At 38.5% G+C, this 5,695-nt stretch overlaps 1 long non-coding RNA gene across 1 annotated transcript; it reads left to right on the top strand.

Annotated features, from left to right (window-relative positions):
• The first annotated feature begins 2,748 nt into the window (after positions 1–2,748).
• On the top strand, positions 2,749–5,248 carry LOC137850284 (uncharacterized). Its single transcript, XR_011092436.1, has 3 exons — positions 2,749–3,326; positions 3,974–4,076; positions 4,662–5,248. It is a non-coding gene; the product is annotated as an uncharacterized lncRNA (long non-coding RNA).
• The last annotated feature ends 447 nt before the right edge of the window (positions 5,249–5,695 follow it).

Genomic DNA, 5,695 nt, shown 5'->3' with positions numbered 1-5,695 from the left:
AGAACAGCATAGATGTAAAATTTGTGGTTAAATTTGTCTGCTGCTTTCTTGAATATCTTCTGTGGAATGTGATATCAAATGTGAACTTTCAGCTGTTAGCTTTCTTTTTCCTGAAATTGTGGAAAATACAGTGTTGAAAAGTGGACACTGGCTGTATTTGTTGTTTGCTTCATGTAAGGTCTGCACTGAGGAACCTCTCAAAGGTTCCTCTCAAAGGTTCCTCCTTTCTTCCTCTTGGTGAATCTCTGAGATTTCTTTCTGAGGGTGAATGTATGAACCTTGCTTCTGAAAGGCAAGTATACACGACTATGTGGAATACAGAACATAATCTTACTTGGTAAGTGAGATTACTTTGATGTAGTTTCATGTAGTTAGGTGATTTGTTGTAAGACGAATTGATGTGGTTAGATTATATTGATAAAATCAAACTAATCTTTCCATTAAAACACTGTAGCATGATTAGATGACAATGCATTTCATACAAAAGCAAATCAGTCCGTAGCATTTCTGAAGTGCAGAGAAGGATAGAAACATTTGGAATGCACTTTTGAACAACAATGTTTTAAGTCTACTGTGAAACTATGAATCTAAGTTGATTGGTAGTTCTGCTAAGGTTTATATCATTATCAGTAGCATACAGAGTCACATATGATGATGTTACTTGAAAATATCTTGTTTCTAGTCTTCAGATATCAATTACGGGTGATGATTCACATGGTAGTTGAGTTGATCTAACTGCTTGTGGCTATTGAGAGGGGCAGTCCTGCTTTCCCTTCTGCTTCCATATGTGCCTCTATCCCCATACTCTTGCCTGACTTTTAGTGATCTGAACACTCACAAAAACAGCAGAAAACCATTGTTGCTGTTCTGTCAGGTTTGTTTTCTGCACCTGAGCAAGACACACTGATTGACCAAAGGGCTAGTTGGATGCTGTAGGGGTTAGACCATATAAATTGGTATGGAAGACCATATGGATACGTGGGAAGGAGTGGAGCTCCCCTTTTGGAAGCAGCAAGCTCTTACACTGTCTGAGGTGTCTGATGAAGTCTCAGCCTGAGAGGTGCAGAGGGAGAGCACCACTCTGCCCCTAGACTGGACTCCTGGTCCTCTGATGTCTCCCTCCAGCCCTGTGGGGGTACATGCCTGGGCATCCTCTGCAGTAGGATCACTGGTTCCTCTTCCTGGTGCTTGTGGATGTATGGGTACAACTCACTTGTCCCAACAGACTTCCCAGCCCTAAGACAGGGTGGTTATGTTACACTTAAATGATGGAGTCAAAGACAATATACCTAGCTTGTGTGTCCATAGAGTTAGTTGGATGACTGTAATGCCCTCAAAGCTATTTCTTTAACAAAACTTCTAACAACTGTCATGAATACATTGCATACCCAAAATGGTCTTGACAATAACATTTGACAGCGGATCCCATGGTGGACAGTCACTTCAGAAGTACATGCGTTCCTGTAGTGGGTGAAAGTTGTGAAAATGTGCTTGATTTTCTTCCAGATTTTCATGTGTTTTAAGTGCTTTGCAGTCATTGTTCACCGTTCAGATTGAACCTCAGACCATCTAGGGCACAGCCCAACCAAATGTTTACATTTATGGTGGGCTGAAGTACTACTGAAATCAAACAGTCTAGCTTGTAGTGTGCAACCATTTTTCTATATCTGAATAAGACTCAGATGGCTAGATTTTAAAAAACATTGGACACACTGAGGTGACAGACTCTAAATATAATTAGAAGTATCTTTAGATAAAGTATGATTGTTTCTATTTTTATTTTTATTTATTATTATTATTATTTCTTTACCATACATCTTCATATTGCTACAAGATGCATATGTGAGGGTGGACTATCATATGCAGCATGATTTTTCTCTATTATCTTTGTACTCTTGCCATTCCTTTCAGTGATTTAGTGAGTTTTCATTCTGTGTCCTAATCTACATTGTAAATTTTTGTGGCAGGGACTGCCTTTTAATATATGCTTCTGCAGCAACACTACAATTAGATGTAGTTCTGACTGGAACACTCGGGGTCTGCTGTAAGACAAATAATTACTAATCATAATTACACACATACCAGCAATGTGCCTGACAATTCCATTATTTGAGGACTGGCTGATGTTCCAGTAAGAACAGTAGTTATTCCTTCTTTTCCAATACCTCTTTTGTCCACATATAAGCAAAATCCACAAAATGACAGCAATTCAGGGAATGTTTAATCAGAACATTTTTGAGGTTGGACTTTTAGCAACATGGAAGCAATGTATTGAACAGATCTAGGGCAGCACAGAAAATGGAACAGGGCTGAGTGGTGAGATGCTTTACCAATGCTGCCATCTTTTGTTTTGTTTTGATATTGCTACTTAAAAAATAATTCCTGGGAGATATGGTCAGGTTCTATAAAGTAAAATAACCCCCCTACAAACACCTGCAGTTATTATTATTTTTTTTCCCCTTAAGTCTCTCAATTTTTGTGTAAATAAGCTCCTTCAACACATCACTGCATCGCCCTCGAGTGTGACTACGTGCATTCTTTTATGTTTTTAATAACTTCATCAACTGGGTCACAGGAACAGGTTGTACCGAACTGCTGTCATTCAAATTAAAAATTAACACTGAGAAACAGAAGTCAAAGGAATCACAACAACAAATCTGTCCACTAGTACTAGAAGCTTCTTGAACTCTTAAAATGTGTCTTCTATGGCTTGAAATGGTGATGGAAGTAAAGACAACAAACTCCTTCATTCTGAGTTTATGGAAATCAAGAACCCACTTTCTCTTCCCAAGCAATGGTTGATTTGAGATTTCTGTAAGATAGGGTTTTATCTTAATTTTCAGTTGGCGATTCAAAATGTTGATTCCAAATTATAATAATGTGTGGAGATTTTTGAGATTATTATTGTTATATATGGAGTGGTAATTCGTGTCAGAAAAATGGTTGATATTAATAAAGAAGGGGGAGATTTGGGAATGTGGCAATGGGGGGCGGAAAGCCTCGTGGCTGGTGGTAACATCAAACTCTTTAACGATGAGGTCATCAGGAATGTAAAGAGTTTAGAGGAAATAAAGAAAGGTGATTGAGGCGACGCCCTGCCATCTGGGATTGCTTGTTTTCCCCTCTGTTAAGGCACGGAAGTTGCGGGGGGGGAGGGGATTGCTGGTTAGAACTGTTAACATTTATTGTTTAGTGTGGTTTCAAGTGTTAATGAAACCCGGGAAAAGCAATCACGTTTTGTTGCTTTCGGGAGCCTTGTGGTGGGCAGAGCGTGTGCAGAAGAAGAGGGAGACAGTCGAAGCCGCTCCTGCAGTCTGGAACAAAAGGTTGATAATGGTGATGCGGAAACCGTGAGCCTTTCACCCACAACGACCACCATAAAGAGAATTATAATATGAAGCGGGGATAGGATATCCATATGTATAGGCGTACTCGGGTTTCTTGTAAATATGTAACAGCAATGTCCTATATATATTTGGAAAGTTCGACGGTTGCGTGTGCGTATTGGTAGAGCATAGACTCCGCACGCACCCAGCGCTGTCTACTTGCCTTTTATAAATATTCTTTTATGTTACTAAATTCAGAGTTGAGACTTCATTTATAACATTTTTTTTTTTTAAATCAGAAAGTTTGTCATCGGACAATATCAATTTCTCGTATCTGAATGAATGAATAGAAAAAAGTGATTTTGTAAAGGCTTTGGTTTTCCAGAAATTTAACAAAATGGTTATTTCAGATTTTGGCTTACAATTATAATTGTCTTTTATTCAGTGAATATGTAAAACTGAAATCTGAAGGTAACATTTTGAAATTACGGACATAGTTTATTTCAATGGAACCCTACTGATTTTTTTTTGTGTTTGCTTGTTTTAATTACAACCTAGTTTTGTCTGTGTTTTGATGTATTTTGAAAATTAATATGGTTAGTTGTTGACTGGAATATGACATTTCTCAACGGCTCTAATCTTCTCAGCCAGAGGAAACTGAACTTTGTCCTTGTTTCTAAATATACTGACTCCTGGACAGATTGAAACAAACTGGTGTGATTATAGTCCCTGTCTTGGCAACTGCATTTGGTATGTAAAGACAATTATGCCAGTCTAGCTATTTCCAGAAATGCTTTTTAAAACCCATTCAAAATATCAAAATTAATAATAAAAAAAATACAGGTTTTCATTTGGATTTCTTCTGTTTTCCCTCTCATTCTTAAAATACATTTTAAATGAGGAACATTTTTTTTTCATGGAGGATGACCTTTTTATGAGAACTGGTTGTGATGTCCTATACAGCTCACAAGTTATGTGTTGTAAAATACTGATCTGGTTGGGAACAGACTTGATCACCCAGAAATATTTGGGTCTGTAATACAATTTCACATCTGACCCCCTTAAAAAAAAAAAAATAAAATCACTGTAATTTCCTTCTGTAACATTGCTACTCTGGCATTTTAGGGGTGGAGAAAGACAACTTTTTATTTTCATTCTTTTTTTATTGCTATTTTTTCTTGAACTTTTTCTACTTGTGGTGCTGTTGGCTAGGTAATTTATGGCATAATATCAGAGCCCTAGACAACTGTACTTGTTGCCAGAGGCTTGGCAATTGCATCTAAGAAGTGTTTTAAAGATGTGTTTTATTTGAAATTACTTTTCTGTTCTTCACAGATGCAATCCTGCTGCCACACAAATTTATTATGGAATGGGAAGAGAGCAGTGGAGAAACGGTGTGTGTTTATAAAGGCACCTGAAAAACAAAACTTTTGAGAAGCTGAAACCTGCTGGGGAAATAAATGGGCCACTTGCAGAGTCATACATTTGGACAAAAGATGGTGTTTTCAAAGATAGCTATGGGCATTAGGGTTATACTTCAAAGGCTATGGTTAACATTTGCATTTGTATAAACCAAAGCAGTGCTCAGCAGATGTCTCCCACCCTGATTCTTCAAATGCACCGCCGCAGCCCGGGTTGTCCTGTTATCCTGTGATCTGCTGCTTAGTCCTGTGTCTTTCTGTGATCCTGTGCTGGTATCTGGCTGTATACTGCTGCCCCTGCATATGTGAGCACTTCTTACTGACCAGGTCCCAGTGGCCCTGGGGCTTCTCCATCACAAAGCTTTCAGAGCAGGGCAATAGTTATTTTGATATAGGGCTCTTCAGAAATGAAACATTTTTTCTTGGTTGGCTTGTTTGGAAGAGAGCATGGGGAAGAAAAAAATGATGTGAAGCAGAAAGTAGAGCTAAGACTGTTTTTGTTTCATGGGATCTTGTTATTTAATAAAATGGATGAGCTTTCTAGGAAGCTCTAGAGACAACCCTGGTAGTTTTTTATCCCTTTTCTGATTGCTTCTTCTTTCAAATGGCAGCTCCCAGGTGCTCTCCCTTACTTCCTTTTATTTTAGGATGGCTCCTCACTGAAGCTCCAATTCAGGTCCTCAGCTGATCTTTGCTTGTATCTGCAGAATTTTCAAATCAAACTTGTTTTTCCTTTCCCACCTGGTTGCATTATTGACTTTCTATCTCTCTGCTTTTATACTGAGCAAGTGCATGCAGTGTTAGCAACAAGCTATGTGAACAGAATCTCTCTGCAGCAGCATTTTATCCACATTCCTGTACCCCTTTACCAATGAGAGTCCCCTTAGTTTTGACCAACATGTTAACACAGCCTTAGCAGAGCATGACTGTCCTTTGCATAGGACAGAA

This window comes from Anas acuta, chromosome 1, assembly GCF_963932015.1.
Source record: "Anas acuta chromosome 1, bAnaAcu1.1, whole genome shotgun sequence".
NCBI classification, from domain to species: Eukaryota; Metazoa; Chordata; class Aves; order Anseriformes; family Anatidae; genus Anas; species Anas acuta.
The sequence above is the reverse complement of the archived record's forward strand: the minus strand, read 5'-3'. Positions and strand labels throughout refer to the sequence as shown.